Raw genomic sequence first — 17824 nt, 5'->3', positions numbered from 1 at the left:
TGGACTTCACATGTGACAACAGTTGGACTGTGACTTGTAATGGTGTCCACAAGCTGCTGAAAAGTAAGTAGGCAAGAACTAATTTTAGTGCACAAATCGAAATGTTTCTGAGCTGGAGAACAATTGTTCAAGTAGGAGGAGACCCCGAAGTGTACAAACTCATGGTGAAACTACCGAGCGCATGAAAGGAGCTGACAAACCACTGATCATAACTAGAACGAATATATGGTTCAAAACATTGATCAGATCTTGCCATTGCTTTGATTCAGGATGCATTCACTATGGACATGTTTCTCATTCCTATATTTAGGAATACAACTAATTTATTTCATGCTGTTTTCTCATCTATCCATCCATCTCCCCGTCCATTAATTCATTGATGCAACAAATCCCTAGTAGTATATACAATGGGGAGAAAAACCTGTATAGGTACACCTTGCTAAGAAGCTTCCATACGGGCTAATTCTGCTACCAGCCTAGGGAAAAATGAGTGTTTGCCCAAACCCTTCGACAAGACCACTTTCAGCTGCTCCCCAATGCACTGCACTCCCAGTTAGAGCTATGTGGGTGCAGGGATATAGAAATATGCCAGGAACCAAGCTCTCGCGCGAAGCCTATACCGAGATCGGATCGGGTCGTTTGTCCCTTCGGGAAGCGAAGAGGAAGTACCACATATCGCAAGCTCGATACACGCGAATCCGAGGTGGTATAGACAAGCCCCAGACAGCGAAAACTCCCGACATATCCGAAGACTTCGAGGCCCTGCTGCAGAAGTGTCGCCCCATGTTGCTTTCCGACCGAGAGAAACAAATCCTGGAGCAATCGGGACACACCTTCTCACGAACGCTACCAGATCCCCAAACAGTTTCTCGAACTCTACTTGCTGTGCTTTTCGCCCACTAGTAGAAGCCGGCAAAATAGTTGATTTCGTCTACATCTACCCACCCCACCAATTTACCTGACCCTCGGCAGGCAAACTCCGAATCATTCTCGCCGATGGCTGCTATCCGGGCCCCAAGGACAGACACAACCGATGCACCGACTGCCTCGCCACTCTATCGAACTGCCTGCTCTCTTCGGCCCCGACAGCTCTTATCGTGCAAAGTGTGGTTGCCATCGACCACTGCATCGACAGCAAGAAATGCGTTCTCTGGGAACGAAAGCGATAGACTACACACCCCAGGAGCGACTTCCACTCGAGGTTCCAGAAGAGATCGTGGTCGACAGCTGTTTCGTGAATATAGAGAGAACCTGTACGACAACGCCTGCTTTTTCTGGAGCATACGATATGCACTCTCACCAAGCAAATTGGTGGACCGTTGTCCGTGCAAGGAGAAAGAGTCTTGTATCTTCCGGCAGCTATCGGGGAGAAAGCGGAGGTACCACAGGAGACGGGCAATATTTGGCATACCCCATTGCCCAACTATGGCGGACAAGGATATGGAAGTAGCACCCTCCGTGCAGCAAACACCGAAAAGCATGGCGCCCAGAAAGGAGTCTACATGTGCAAAAAGTTTGCTGTAGCGAGATACAAAGGAAGAACCGGCTGTTATTGCTACTCGATCCCCGACTGGAGAAAGGATTCCAGTCTCCACGGCTACAAGATCACGAGAAACGATTCGGGCCGCGGTGGAATAGAACGCTCACGGTTGAAAAGCGGGGACCGTTTCTGTGCACGCTCTGCAAAATCTGCTACTAAGCCTATATCGGAAAAGAAAGAAACGATAGAAAGTAGAATTGCTGCTTCCAGACCCTTTGGGCGAGAATAGGTTCTATGGGTCCTGCACTGCAGGGCTAGGGAAGTAGACCCTCCGACAGCTCACCTAGTATTTTGCAGATGCAGTGTCGCTGGCTTGGGGTTGCAAAAGGACGAATGGAGTCGTACACTTGTCTGGGGCCGTTTTCGTATTCCAACTGCTTTTCGTGGTACGGAAAGTATACCTTACTACAATACTTTTTTTCCCCCAAAACACTGCATTCCACACTCTACTCCATATGGAAGGGATCCCCACGTTTGGTCTTGGGTGTTTCTACCTTCTCTGTCGGTGTGTGGAGGGAGTGCACGAGGGGAGAAACTGGTTTGCTGTGCTTCCAGGTCTTGTAGACAACCTTCCAGAGAAAAACAGCGTAGCAAGCGAAGGTTGGTCCACCTTTGGGCTGTTTCTAGCATCTGCCGCACCTTCTGGATATCCAGACGGGTCTCTTCTTGTTCCTCCTCAACGTTTTCTATTTCCTCTTCCTCGTCGTCCTTGTCCAGCATCGACAAGATGTCGACCAACAAATTCGTGGTTTGCTCCACACGTGCCGGCAACGTATTCGTGGTTTGCTCCACACGAGCCGACATCGCCGCAGTTTGCTCCACACGAGCCTCTAGCCTCCCCAAGCAGTCGTAGAAGTCCTGGACGGTGTGCGCAGTCGGCTCTGCAGCAGGCAATACGCTCTCGCTGGGGGGCAATACGCTGCTGGTAGACCATGCGCTAGCGGCAGCAGGCAATACGTCTGTGCTGTAGTATATACAATGGGGAGAAAAACCTGTATAGGTACACCTTGCTAAGAAGCTTCCATACGGGCTAATTCTGCTACCAGCCTAGGGAAAAATGAGTGTTTGCCCAAACCCTTCGACAAGACCACTTTCAGCTGCTCCCCAATGCAGTGCACTCCCAGTTAGAGCTATGTGGGTGCATGGATATAGAAATATGCCAGGAACCAAGACTTGCGCTCGAAGCCTATACCGAGATCGGATCGGGTCGTTTGTCCCTTCGGGAAGCGAAGAGGAAGTACCACATATCGCAAGCTCGATACACGCGAATCCGAGGTGGTATAGACAAGCCCCAGACAGCGGCAACTCCCGACATATCCGAAGACTTCGAGGCCTGCTGCAGAAGTGTCGCCCCATGTTAAAGACCGAGCAGAGACCAGACAAATCCTGGCATCGGGACACACCTTCTACGAACGCTACCAGATCCCCAAACAGTTTCTCGAACTCTACTTGCTGTGCTTTCGCTCACTAGTAGAAGCCGGCAAAATAGTTGATTTCGTCTACATCTACCCACCCCACCAATTTCGACCCTCGGCGGGCAAACTCCGAATCATTCTCGCCGATGACTGCTATCCGGGCCCCAAGGACAGACACAACCAATGCACTGACTGCCTCGCCACTCTTTCGGAACTGCCTGCTCTCTTCGGCCCCGACAGCTCTACGTGCAAGTGTGGTGCCATCGACCACTGCATCGACAGCAAGAAATGCGTTCCCTTATCATTCATTCATGCATTCAACAAATACATTCAACAAATACATTCAACTAATCCCTTCTCATCATTCAATAAATTCATTCTCATTCACGGAACATTTAACATATTCCTTCTCATTCATTCATGCATTCAGCAAATCCCTTCTCATCATTCAACAAATTCATTCTCATTCACGGAACATTTAACATATTCCTTCTCATTCATTCATGCATTCAGCAAATCCCTTCTCATTCGTTTATATATTCAACAAATCCCTTTATATTACATTACATATTATTATATTTCACCGGCATGGACAAACCCAACTCTGTATAGTGCTGATCACATAATAACAGATACCCTATGGCACTAATATAATATCATCAGTTCTATGCATAGGCGAGTGAGCATTTGATAGAATTATTTTGCAGTTTATTTCATTTTATATTGTGTATTGTTCTTCTCATTCATTCATTCATTTATCATTCATTCATTCATTTTGTATGGTATTGTACATGTTCCTTCTTTTCATGTGTTCCTCATTCATTTCATTCATGTAAAAAGGCGTCATTCATATCGCATTCATTCATCACTAACTCACTCACTGATGTAAAAAGGTTCTTTTACCTTTCATTCATTTTCATCTTGCAACCAGCTCCACCACAGTGCAACATCAGCAGCGACACAGACACCACTGCACTGGATCCTGGTACAAATCTCACCCTGACAGTCGACATCAGAAACTACTACTGTTCCCAAACTGCTGGGTTCCAACTGACAACTGGAATCATTACAGAAACCCTCCTGGAGAACCAGACAATGGACAATATAACTGACACTATTCTAACCCAGTTCTTGAGTGTGACATCTGACCACTTCGGAGACGTCACTGTGACGTTCATGTGTGACAGCATCACCAGGTCCCTTGTCTGTGACGGAGTTGACAAGCTGAGTGGTAAGTATATATTTATGTTTGTATGTTTTGAATATGTAAAACATCTACAGGATAATGTTGAACAACAAACATTAGTTCTGTACTATTTCCTAGAATAGTAATATCTTAACAAATGTTTAGATTAATTGCTTCATGATGTTCGTGAAGATAACACAAGCCAATCACAAGGCAGATTCAGTTGTCTGATTCATTGTGCAGGGTAGCGCCCCTTGGGTAGGCCATGATCTGCTGGTCCTGGGACTCCCATTGTACAAATGACCCGTGCAGTGAATTTTGAATGGTTTTAATCATACTTCGAAAACATTTTCTATTAACTACAAAAGTAAAACATATGGCAAAATGTGTACGTGAAAAAATTTGCAATCTCATATATTCCATGAGACAGTGATGCCTCAAAATGTTGGCAATAATAGCCTTTCAGGTCTCCGTGTGTGCGAAAATATCTTGTATGTACGTTGGAAAAAGTACAGCTGATGATTACACATCAAGGAAAGACTGAGAGTGACCTTAGGTGACTCACTGTTAGTTTTATGGGTTGGCGGTTTGACAGTTTTACGGCAGTTACTTATCGATTTTGTTGGGAAGTTTGACAACATGCTACCACGGGGGCAACCTTATAATCCCGTGCGTTTTGAAGTTACAGTTACAGTACTGGGCGAAAGTGTCCTAGATAAACGTTAGTTACTTCCCTGATTTAAGAGTGCAAACTTTAAGGGTCATCATATTTGATGTCATATTGCATAAGGGAAGACTAAATCGGAAGCGCACAATCGACTCTGTGATAGAAAGTGCTTGATGTATGTTCGCTTGAATCGACAAACAAACACATATAGTGAATTAAACAAGTACCTCATATGAATAGGTAGTAATACAGTTAATTGTGTTTTACGCCGCAGTAGATGCATCGTTTGGCAGCGTTGGTGGGGAATGTGTATTAATGTGTGTGTGTGTGCCTATGTGTGTAAATCTCTGTGTGTCTGTGTGTGAGAGTGTGCATGTATGTTGGTGTATGTATATCAGTGTTTGTGTGTATAAGAGTTTAAATGAGTGAGTGAGTGCATGTGTGTGTGCATGTGTGTGTGCATGTGTGTGTGGATATATAAACACATAATTGAATCTGAACCGAGACTGGATCCAGACAATCAACATCATGAGCATCTATCTTTCGCAATTGGGATACGTTGAGATCTTTAACCATGTCAAACCTGACCAATTGATCCCGTTAGTCGCCTCTCACGACAACCATGGGTTACTGAAGACCAAATTCTAACCCGGATCTTCACGGGTCTTACAGACTTGGATTTTTGGCATCGATCTAACGATTTTCATCTTCAAATAATACTTAAGATACCATTACAAATTTTGTTTACCTGTAGGAGTAACGTCATCGCCTACAGAAACATCTGCAGTCACAATATCCCGTAAGTTGGATAACGCTTCAGTTTTATAAATGGCGGGTGCAGGGCATCTTTACACTTTTCGCAATTATCAAGTAGTTAACGTCAGAAAATGGTCATGGGTGACAGTCAATATTATGCATGTGAGAATACACAGTGACAATGGTGGAGGGTGTAAATACGGTTATGGAGTAAGTGCACAAACGTTTCTTGTCCGGTTGAGTTGAAGATGTTGAGATTATCTCTTAAATGTTAAAAAAGACTGTGGCAGTTCACTGTGCTTTTAACAACAAACAGTTCAATTTTCAAATAGTTCAAATTTGCGGTCTTCAGTTGTCTGGGCCCTCGTTCTGCACAGAAGTGTGTGACGTTTTGTCACATTGGCGTATTTCTATACACAAAGAACTTAATTAAGCACCCCCTGTATTTTTGCGATGATAGGTTTTCAACACGTGCATAAAACTTCTCATGGTGATTTAAGCATCCACTTTATTTTGCATTGATAGGTTTTCAACACGTAAATAAAACTTCTCGTGGTGTTTCTGGCCCGTAGGACCCTGTGACTCATAAATACAGATGATTATTGCTCATTTTAAATACAAAATCAAGTGTGGCCCTGGAATGTTTAATGCTGAATTTACTGGTGAATGTGAACATTCAAAATGTCATTTTACGTGGTGTCTCACACGATTCAATACCGAGGGTAACCTCAATGTGACTGTATGACAGCCAGCACTTCCTCCTCATACCCACTGTCAGTCTCTTTGATCCTCTGAAGGGCAGTCTACGCCTTCCTGGTTTAAAGACAGCTACCAATTGGGCCAGGTTCTGTACAAGGGGATCCCTTTGTTGCACACTACGACCTGATATGCTCCAAAGGATTAAGGTCGGAGCTCATTCAATATGAATGTGAAATGTGACAGTGGGTGCTTAAATAGCTTCTTTGTGTATATTTTGAGTGCTCTGTATATAATTACACACATACGTACGTGGACAAGTGTGTTGGCTACGGGATGTGCTGTACAGCATAAATAGCTTTGTATCATCATCTTGACTTCATCCAATACGAGTTGATTGAGATTCGACCACAATGTCGGGATTGGATTGTCTTCGATACAGTTCAACAAATCGATCTGATCGTTATGATTTTCGTAAGTCTTTGTCTAAGCGTTAAGGTACTCATTCAGCTGATATCTACAATAGCATTACACGTTGTCTTTACCTGTAGGTGCGACATCATTGACTACAGAAACATCTACAACCACGGTACCCGGTAAGTTCTGACAGGGCTTCAAATTGTGAATGGCAGGTGCAGGACATGCTCAACCTTCATGACCACCCGGTGTCATCACTGACATGTGATCATTCATATCATGTTCACACATATTTATCTGTTTACACCAAAAGGAATTTTATCGCGGAATAGTTAAGACTAGGTTTTGTTTTGCACTGATGTTTTATTGTTTGTACTTATAATTGAATACAATTACAATTATACATATGAACTTCTTCTGATTTTGAGGCTGACATATTTTCAACACTGAATGAAAAAGTAACAGTATATTTATGTAGGTAAACCATGCTTTCTTGAAGCAACTATTTTGACATTTTCCGTCTGGTTAATTCCTTAATTGTTTGTAATATTCAATGCTTGACGAAAAAGCAATAAAGCAAAACAAAAACAAACACACAAAAAACAAGACATAACAAAATACAGGCCCGATTTAACAGGTTGGCCCGGTCCTTGGTCAGTTTATCTTCAATATTGCATGGTACATGAAAGATGGCTTAGTCCGGCACCCATGCAATCTTCGTCATTACGTCAAAAAGTGTACACGTTGTGTCTTCCTTTATCAACCTGGAATAAATATGGCCGTTTTGAGGTCTTCGTCAAAGCGTCACAACGTGTATACCCAATACGTTCCTGCCACACGTGGAATATTTGGAATAACCCTTTATTATTAAGAAAGTTTGTACATATTCCCGTACCTATTTCAGCTGAGTTTCATTCGGGATTTGAACCCACTTTCTTTTTCGGCAGGTTTCGGAGGTGTTTCGATGAAGGTGTTCGAACTTTGTTTTTTAATGAGAATGTGTAATCCCAGATGTTACATGCTCAATTTGACCACTTTCTAAATGGTAGTGTCTATTCAAAACAATTTCTCAGGAAAATCAAGATTCATGCATGCCACCTTCTTTATTGTGAACAACACGACCTTTCGGAGTGTATGCTTCATTCGTCATAAGGTCAAGCATACACCCAGAAATGTCGTGTTATTCACAATAAAGAAATTGACATTCATGAATATTGCTTTTCTTATGCATTCCACTTCTAAATGCCCTTCAAAGATTTCATATTTTCTTGTTTTAGATGTAACAACCCCCGGCCTTGAGTCCCCCCACTACGCCGCCCGATGTAGTGTCCACCCCCATCAGCCCCACTCCTGTTGATGAAGAAAACCCACCAATAGATGCAACTCTGGGTCTTGCAATTGATTGCCTGTGCTTGTCGTGTTACTTATAATCCTTGGTGTAATCATATACCGCTACCGGCAACAAATAGGAAACTACCTTGTCACCAGAAAGAAAGACACTGAGCTACAAAACTCAAATTTTAATAAAGTTGAATGAAATACAAATAGTATTAGAAATTATGAATATATATATATATATATATATTCAATTATTACGAAATGTCTCTTTGCTGCCTTTATAGACAGCTTGCTTGATCAAAATTCTAAAACAGTTCCAAATCACGAATGGATGTGTGATTGAACGGTCCTTTACGTCAAGATTACCATCTTGGACCAGGCAATCCCGTGATCAACATTATGAGCATCGATCTACACAGTTGAGATTCAATGGCATGTGTCAACCAAATCAGCGAGCCTGACCACGCGATGCTGTTTGTCTCTCACTAATGGTAGCGAGAATGATTTCTTGGATGTATGCAACTTTCATAATGTAACCCCATTATACAGATGAATATGTGAAGTATGAGTCAGCCATAGATGTTTCCAACTTCACTTTCCAAGAACAATGATGCTATTGCAGACATTGATAGAGAAACAGGATTTTACAATGTGTGTAAGGTATATTTGTTGACAAATTTCTATTGCTGACTGTACTAGCAGCTTTCTTGATAGAATTCGGAAGAGAGTGAGTATTGTTTTCAGTCACTTTCAGCAATATTGCAGCCATGTAACGTTGGACGACACCAGGAGAGTTAGTCGTTACGAGAAAGATCTTAGTGCCTTTATAATATATCACCCAGTATATTGATAATTAAAGTACTGTAAATAGAAAAAAACTGTTTTATTCACGTTTGTATCCACAATTTAGGTTGTTGATATGTGAAAGTGTGACTTTGAACTAAGTTCAGCCTAACTACAGTCTCAGTGGTAGGAGATAGGAAACGGAAAAAGATTTTTTATGAGGAGATATTAGTGCAGAAATGAGCAATGCGGTTTTTTCCCCAAGTCCAAAGCGACTTACAATATATTTGGAGCAGACCATGGCTTTATGCAAATTAGTGTGCGATGATATTGTATAACAAATGACACTTTTTGAATGTCCTTTTTGAAATTAGACTTACCTTCATAAAAACGATAGCAGACGTAAGAAATAACAACTGTAATATTGAAACTATTAAAGCTATAGATACCATTGAGTCTCACTATCACTGTAAAGAGAAACAGGTAGGAGGGGTCGTCTCAAAAGCACAACCAAGACGGGCGATGCTGACGGTAGTTGGGGTCGGGCCTGGGGACAGAGATATTAGCTAAGATTAAATAATGAGAAGAGACATAGTCAATACACATGAAAAAGCATAAAATATATTTGAGGTGACCCCTTGTGCCTATGGGCAGCACGTGCATTCATGCCAAGTGAGTTGACGGTCCGTCGTCATACCTGGCTGAGCGACCTAATTGCCATCTATAATCTGATCTATTGTTTTCAGCAGCTGTTCCTATTTGTTCTAAGTTTTGCCCGATTTTACGAGTAAACATGCTTTCCTGGATATCCTACTACGCATCCCACTGCACGCCCAGTTAGAACAATGGGGGTTATTTCGACATATTCTATTTGCAATTGTGTAAATTTTAGGGATACAGAGTAGCAGCCTAAAAACTTCTTTTTTTCTATTTCCGACAGTACTTTAGTGGACTCAGTGTCAGTCATAAATAGTTTCAACATCCGTGACCAAGACCAATGCTATTGTACACACCTATATCAAAACAGGAATTGATATTTATAGTGTGTTTAGATAACTGTTACCTTTACATAAGGAAGTGAATTTTATGGATGTCAACTTCTATATTATTAGGAACACAACGTTTCGGAGTATATACTTACTTCTTTGTCAGTTGAAGGAGCAAGAATATAATCCGAAACGTTGTGTTCAAGTTGATATCCATAAAATTTCTTCCTTATGTGCATCATTTCTAAATGCCATTCAAAGACCTTGTTTTGTATATATCTATACTCAGATACTGACATTTAATGACATTTTTGGCGTGTTCCAGCAATGTTATCAGCTGAATGGACCATTATATTTTTGCATTTAATTTCCACGCCCTAGAGTACGGCATTAAGAGGAATTCCACTGACATCTGAGGGAATTTCTTGGATCCCTCTTTTGTATCACATTGGAGTACTATGGAGCGAAACATTATAATAAAACCATTAAACTACATCAGGGTTTGAGTTATTTTTATATATGGAATGTTTGGTTACAACGGTTATCCACTGCTCTCAAAGTCTACGCGTTATTAAAGAGGAACGGAATGACAGACATTGGATGATGGCAATTGCAAGTCTTCATATAAGCTGCTGGGTTTTGGTGTGTTAACACAACAGCTAGCAATATTTCGAAGGGACATTGTGTTTTGGTGTGTTAACACAACAGCTAGCAATATTTAGACGGGACATTGTGTTTTGGTGTGTTAACACAACAGCTGGCAATATTTCGACGGCATATTTTGTTTTGGTGTCTTAACACAACAGCTAGCAATATTTAGACGGGACATTGTGTTTTGGTTTGTTAACACAACAGCTGGCAATATTTAGACGGGACATTGTGTTTTGGTGTGTTAACACAACAGCTGGCAATATTTCGACGGCATATTGTGTTTTGGTGTGTTAACACAATAGCTGGCAATATTTAGACGGGACATTGTGTTTTGGTGTGTTAACACAACAGCTAGCAATATTTAGACGGGACATTGTGTTTTGGTGTGTTAACACAACAGCTGGCAATATTCAAGGTTGTGTAGTTTCTAAACATAACCGTCAACAATGCTCCATCAACTTGGTTATCCAGGGTTTCAATGAGCAGGTTGAGACCAGAACATTCCGAGTGTTGCTATTGTAAATCATTTAATGTATCATAAAACTTCATTAGTATCCGTCCCTCAAGAGCCAAGCTAACATAAAGAGGCATATCGCACTAGATAATTTATTGCTACATACCGACAGAGGTAACACCTTTGACTGCTGCATCAAGGTGACTTGTACGTGCGAGGGAAACCCAAAGAGTAACAGATCTGTATCATATCAAGCTAAGCCGTATATCTTAGTATCTTGAGTCAATTACCAAAGAAAAATGTGATCCGAGACATTCAAAATGTCCCCTAATCTGTATTTCAACCGTTTTTCTGTACTCCTACGCGTTAGAATCTCCGTACTACTATACAAGATTGTTAATTCCATATCATCGAACTGGATGTTCAGATTCATCGATCATTGCCTGGCTTGTTTACAGGCCGCTGTCGCATGGCAGGAGTATTTGGACACTGTGAAGCGACAGCCAAACAATATTTCCATTGTTTGTAAAATTTGTGAATGGCGGGTGTTACAGGAAGGGCAGGATGTGATACCATTTCAGCGAACACCTGGTGTCATCACTGAATTTCACAACTATTTTCCCTTTTCACCAGACAGAATTTGTTTCTGGAAACTGGGTATTGTTTTGAGTGAGTGAGTGAGTGAGTTTAGTTTTACGCCGCACTCAGCAATATTCCAGCTATATGGCGGCGGTCTCTAAATAATCGAGTCTGGACCAGACAATCCAGTGATCAGCAGCATGAGCATCGATCTGCGCAATTGGGAACCGATGACATGTGTCAACCAAGTCAGCGAAACTGACCACCCGATCCCGTTAGTCGCCTCTTACGACAAGATAGTCGCCTTTTTATGGCAAGCACATGGGCTGCTGAAGACCTATCCTACCCCAGATCTTCACGGGTCGGGTATTGTTTTGCACTCACGTAGTATGTTCAGTGAAAAAGTGATCAAATATATAATGCTGATAAAACAAATATATAATTTGAGAAAATTTGGAATTCATTTCCATTGTCATCGGAACCGGGCACAGCTAAGGGACGCAACTCGCCATGATCAATCAACGACTTTTCGGCTCAACGATCGTTTGCTCTCCCTGGGAAAGATCTTTTTATGCGCTGCTTTCAAAAATATTCAAGCAATGCCAGGAAAGTCTCTCAATAATGCATCTGCCAAACCCAGGGGCTGATATAATGAGCACCGCCCATCCCACATTGTCATGCATTGGTACATTGCACAAAATCACCGATACTGACAACCCTACCTTTCCAATAGCCTTTAGCGATAGGTATGAGAGACTATTTGGGACCTTTTCAAATGAGGATTAAAAGAACCCTTTGTTTATGCGACATGTACCTGAAATATATGTCATCAAATGAAACGACGTATTTCACTGTCTACCCTATCTATTACAATCCTATTAAAAGTCCTAGCATGCTGTTGGAATGCTGTGTGTGCCGGCTCTATTAAGCGTTTACCCCTCACGAGTGAGTGATTGAGTGAGGTTAGTTTTACGCCGCTTTTAGCAATATTCCAGCAATATCACGGCGGGGGACACCAGAAACGGGCTTCACACATTGTACCCATGTGGGGATTCGAATCCGGGTCTTCGGCGTGACGAGCGAACGCTTTAACCACTAGGCTACACCACCGCCCCTTTACCCCCTCGCGAGAATACCTAAACCAATTTCTTTAAGCTCGCGAGAGTTACTTCCCTCGTGTTCGTGCACTACTCCAATCACAGACAGAAGATGGAACATTGAAGAATAATGACAAGGAAGAGGAAGCAAACGCCTTGCACAACTATGGGTAATTAATAGCTTCTAAGGCTAGCACAGAATGTGTGGCTATCCGAAAATAAACTTGTGGCAGAATGTTAGGCTATCCGAGATTCAACTCGTAGCAGAATGTGTGGCTACCCTAGAATCAACTCGTGGCAGAAGTGGGAAATGCCTTGCATGACCACAGGTAACTAGTAGAACATACTTCCCAGGCTAGCACAAATGTGTGGCTAACCGAGAATAAACTTGTGGCAGAATGTGTGGCTACCCGAGATTAAACTCGTTGCAGAATGCGTGGCTATCGTTTTGCCCGTATCCCACATACAGTGTAACTGTATACATAAAATATGAAAACCTACGTTCAGAACACACAGCTTCCTCCTTGCTAAGAAAACCCTATCAGTGCTGTGTGAGAGCAGCCTGACTTCATAAGTATCAATAATCCAGTTAGATTTTAGACGAAAATGTTACACTCGATCTGATGCTAACTTAAGATGTTTTCTAAGAATATTTACTTATATAAATCTTCAGTTCATCAACGGATCAGTCGGCAATAGATGCAACTGTAAATTTTGGTTTCTTCCGATACAATGAAAAACAAATATTGAACCCGTCTTCCCTCGACAAACAAGCGGCTGACACTGAACAAGGAAGGTTGCACCTGTAAGTAGTCGAGTCTTCTCTGGGGAAATAGGTGGGGGGTAATATGATCAACGGAGTTCTCAGCCGTAAATATTTGAGTCTTCTCTTTACAAACATGTGGTGGATAATACGAACAAACAAGGACAATTATAGAACCCACCCTAATATGACATAGCTAAGATAAGATAAAGGTTTAGGCTACCAGATTCCTAAAAGTCAACTAGTACTGTGAATCCGCACTCGGTCAATACGGTATTGTGGCCTGTATCACGGTGTGAAATATAAACCGTCGGAATAAACCATCAGCAAGACGGCTGAGTAATTGAGTAAATGCTCTGGTTTTACCAAGAGGATGACTGCTTGAGACGTACATACACGTAAAAAAACGTGAATTAAAGGAAAAATCAGTGACGGCAAGTGAGGAAGAATAGCAAATTCGATTTTTTGAGTCATTCATGTTTCATATAAGTCTATATTTGTATGAAAATGTAGATCGTTAGTGCCAAAGAATACCAAGTGTTGACTAAAACATATTTTATGTGGGACTAAGCTGTGCAAAACGTTTGTGAAAAACAATACACTCAGAAACACATTCTATTTGGTTTTAATGACTAAACATCTGTGAAAATGGTTATAAAACGTGAGTGAGTGAGTCAATGTACTTGTCAATATGCAGTAGGTATGTAGGTATGGAAGCTCCAAGGAGGGACAGTTCAATAGTTCACCATGAGATACTGATCTGTGGTGTGAGGTGTTTTTGACTAACCCTGATCTTCACGGGTCGACACAACGTGATAAAACCGGAATGCAGTTCAAAGCGGCTGTAGACCCAACTGCACTAAATGCTAAAAGAAACGTTACCCTCCTACCTTTATGAAGTACTCAAAAACTATCAAAGATATGTTAGAAGGTATTAGTTTACAAGAAAGTTGAACAACACAGCTTTATGCAAATCACGAAAAATAGTCTCAGCTGCATTCATATTGAGGTGAAATGCATCTTTTCCAGAAGAGTTAAATTGTCTTATTTTCGTCCATGCCGAAATATACCAATAACACGGCTTTAGATGACCAAAAGAAAGGTTGAAATAAAACTCTGCTTTAGGACAAAGATAAAATATTTAAAGTCACTATTGTTCAACTATTTAAACAAGAAATAACTGTTGTAGAGTGTGTACAATTGTAAAGTAATCATTCCTATGATTTCAGCCTTTTAAAACATTTTCTGCTGATTTGCAGTAGTGACAACAAGTAAAATGTGTCTTTGATATTGTGAAAAAATGTTTAGGAATATGTACAATGATCTTTGTTAGCATTTGTGCTTGCAAAATAACATTTATCCATTTTCTGTTCACACATAGTAATATCAATCGCCAAAACGCAGCAATATTCAATCAGTATTTGCACCCATCTCACATGTGGAATGATACCATAGCATATAAAGAGAGCCTAGAATACATGATATGAACTTAAGTACGAGAAATATGCCACGATTAACAGCTGAAGAGAGAGAAAGAGCCATTGGGATGGTGCCAACGCCCTCGGATGCCACCGTTTCACGGTTATAAGACTTATTCAGGACAGACCAAGAAGTGGACGTCCACGCATCACAACGCCAGCTGAAGATAGGTACCTCCGTCATTAAGGAAGGAGGGTAACATTTCTCTTGGTGTTTAGTGTATATCACAATCACGCGGCTTACGTTCATGAATACATGTCCCTAATAATCGGCATGTAACCACCTCCACGACCACCATTAATACAGGGATATTTTACACAACTATCGTTCTACAAACACTATAGTACATAGCGCAATGGTTATTTCCAGCCTTTAATCGTCTGTATTCCCCGAAATCAGTTACATCTCCTCTATAACGTATATCCTGGTGATATCATTGCTTTTCTTCGGGAGAGCTGCGATAGCGTCAGTTAAGTATACTTGGGGCAAAGTTGACAAGATATATAGGGGATCGGCGTCATTGATACTCCTGATTAGGCATACAGTGGACAGTAGGGTAGCCATGTAGGTAAAGCGTTCGGTCCTCACGCCGAAGACCCGGGTTCGACTTCTGGTGTGCCACTCACTCACTCACTCACCCACACACCTACTCACTCACTCACTCACTCACTCATCAAGCAAAACTCTGACGACTTGTGCAATCCGTTCCAAGGCGGTGTCGAGCAGTTCCGGCTGCAAGGGGTGGTGTCACCAGGTACTGACCTGTGACCCCTTGTGTCCACACATGTACAGTGAGTGAACTGAGTTAATGCTGACAATGACAACAATATATGTCCATGCGTGTATCGAATCACATTCATCTGTGTTCAAGCTTAATCGACTTATGTACACTTAAATACGTTTAATACATTTCCATATTTTTGACCTATGTGTTTCCTGTTTTGAAGAGTGCAATTGACCAGGTACAAGAGACTGAAAGTTCGATCAACGTTATCGGGGTGTGATGACCATGGAGACTCCAAATGATCAGGGTTAGAATTGATTTTCAGCAACCAAAGCTTGTCGTAAGAGGCGACTAACGGGATTGGATGGTCAGACTCGCTGACGCGGTTGATACAGCTTATCATGCTCATCGTGTCAATCACCGGATCATCATGTCTTATAGCTAGGTGCAATGACAACAAACAAACAAACACAGAGCCTGACCAGTTTATCCCCATCTAAGATAAGAGGTGCAGTATCGCAGACACCGGGTGGTAGTGATGTATTCTAACCCAGGCATTTGTTCATCAGCAGGTATTTCAGTCGACCTTTAACTTTTGTTAGAAGGAAGTGCAGACCTATCATCGTGTGAAAATACAAAAGTATTGAAGTTAGTGCAATCGTTCATTAGTGAGACAAGACGATTTGTATGGCATATTGATATTATTCTGTATAAGTTCTATCTTCTTTTTACTTATACTACTTTCTTGTCCACTATCTGTCATCTTTAGTTGCACCCGTGAAGGTCCGGGTTAGAATGAACCTTCAGTAACCCATGCTTGTCGTAAGAGGCGACTAACGGGATCGGTAGGTCAGGTTCGCTGACTTGGTTGACACATGTCATCTGTTCCCATTTGCGCAGAGCGCTGCTCATGCTGCTGATCACTGGATTGTCTGGTCCAGACTCAATTATTAACATACCGCCGCCATATAGCTGGAATATTCCTGAGTGCGGCGTAAAACTAAACTCACTCACTCACTCACTCACTCACTTCCTTGACCAAGACTTTCGTGATCTTTAGTTGCGGGAATGTAAATTTCCTATGTACATACCAAGGAAAGGGTATTCTAAGGAACTTGTTCCTAATCCTTTTCTGTGTGAATAAAATATGTTTAAAACGAAAACATGCATTTAGATCGCTTTTAATATGTTTGCTAATTTTCGATGCATATAAATTAAATTTGAAATCAGTTATACGACCGCCAGTTCCACCCATTTCAAATATTAGCTCATTTGCAGTGTTTTCGTATGTCATACTTCAACCCGAGAAGGTCCGGGTTAGAATGAACCTTCAGTAACCCATGCTTGTCGTAAGAGGCGACTAACGGGATCGGGGAGTCAGGCCCGCTGGCTTGGTTGACACATCGTCGTCGGTTGTCATCGGTTCCCAATTGCGCAGATCGATGCTCATGCTGCTGATCAGTGGATTGTCTGGTCTAGACTCGATTATTTACAGATCGCCGCCATATAGCTGGAATATTGACGAGTGCGGCGTATAACTGAACTCACTTGACTCACTCACTCTTAATATTATTAATATACATACCCAGTATACAGTTGTGTCACATTCAAATGAGTGTAAATGAATTGGTTTAAGTACATATTACTGTTAACACCAGGGGCGAGTTGGCAGTGGCCGTTTGTCTAACAATAGCTATAGCTGTCCAAGTAGTGGGTTGTACGCCTCGCCCACACGACCGTCTCCAGTTTAAGCATTGCTAGGTAAAACAACGAACAGAACGCCACTGTTTACCTTGTGACATTTTCCGGGAAAGGCTTACGTTCCTCGAGAAACCCTGGTGTCTCCCCGATATTGACCAACAACCAAGTCAATACTGTTTGTCATACCATGCTTTAAGCTTGACTGCATGAAGTTGAATTTAGTGAGTGAGTGAGTGAGTGAGTGAGGTTAACACCCCAGATAATACCCCTGATAATACAATAACTGGCTTTAAATATCGTACCACTTCTGGATCGAATTACTCGACAGAATTAGCGAACGATATATTCTCTGGGCTATCCTAACTCCCCGTGGGATAAAACCCCTAACTGCATTGAATGCATGGACAATACAACGACCGCTCAGCTTGGCAATTACCAGAAATAATGAAGGTATGGAAGGAATATAATAAGGAAAGAAGGACACAGAAATGGAAAAAGGAAAAGAAGGAAGGATATGGAATGGAAAGGAAAGGACGAGGACAACGAATGGAAGGATATAACGGAATGGAAGGAACGGAAGGAAGGAAGGAAA

The sequence above is a fragment of the Haliotis rubra genome, unplaced genomic scaffold (genome assembly GCF_003918875.1).
Source record: "Haliotis rubra isolate DU_JTF1 unplaced genomic scaffold, ASM391887v1 Scf1788, whole genome shotgun sequence".
Classification (NCBI taxonomy): Eukaryota; Metazoa; Mollusca; class Gastropoda; order Lepetellida; family Haliotidae; genus Haliotis; species Haliotis rubra.
Note: the sequence above shows the minus strand (reverse complement) of the source record.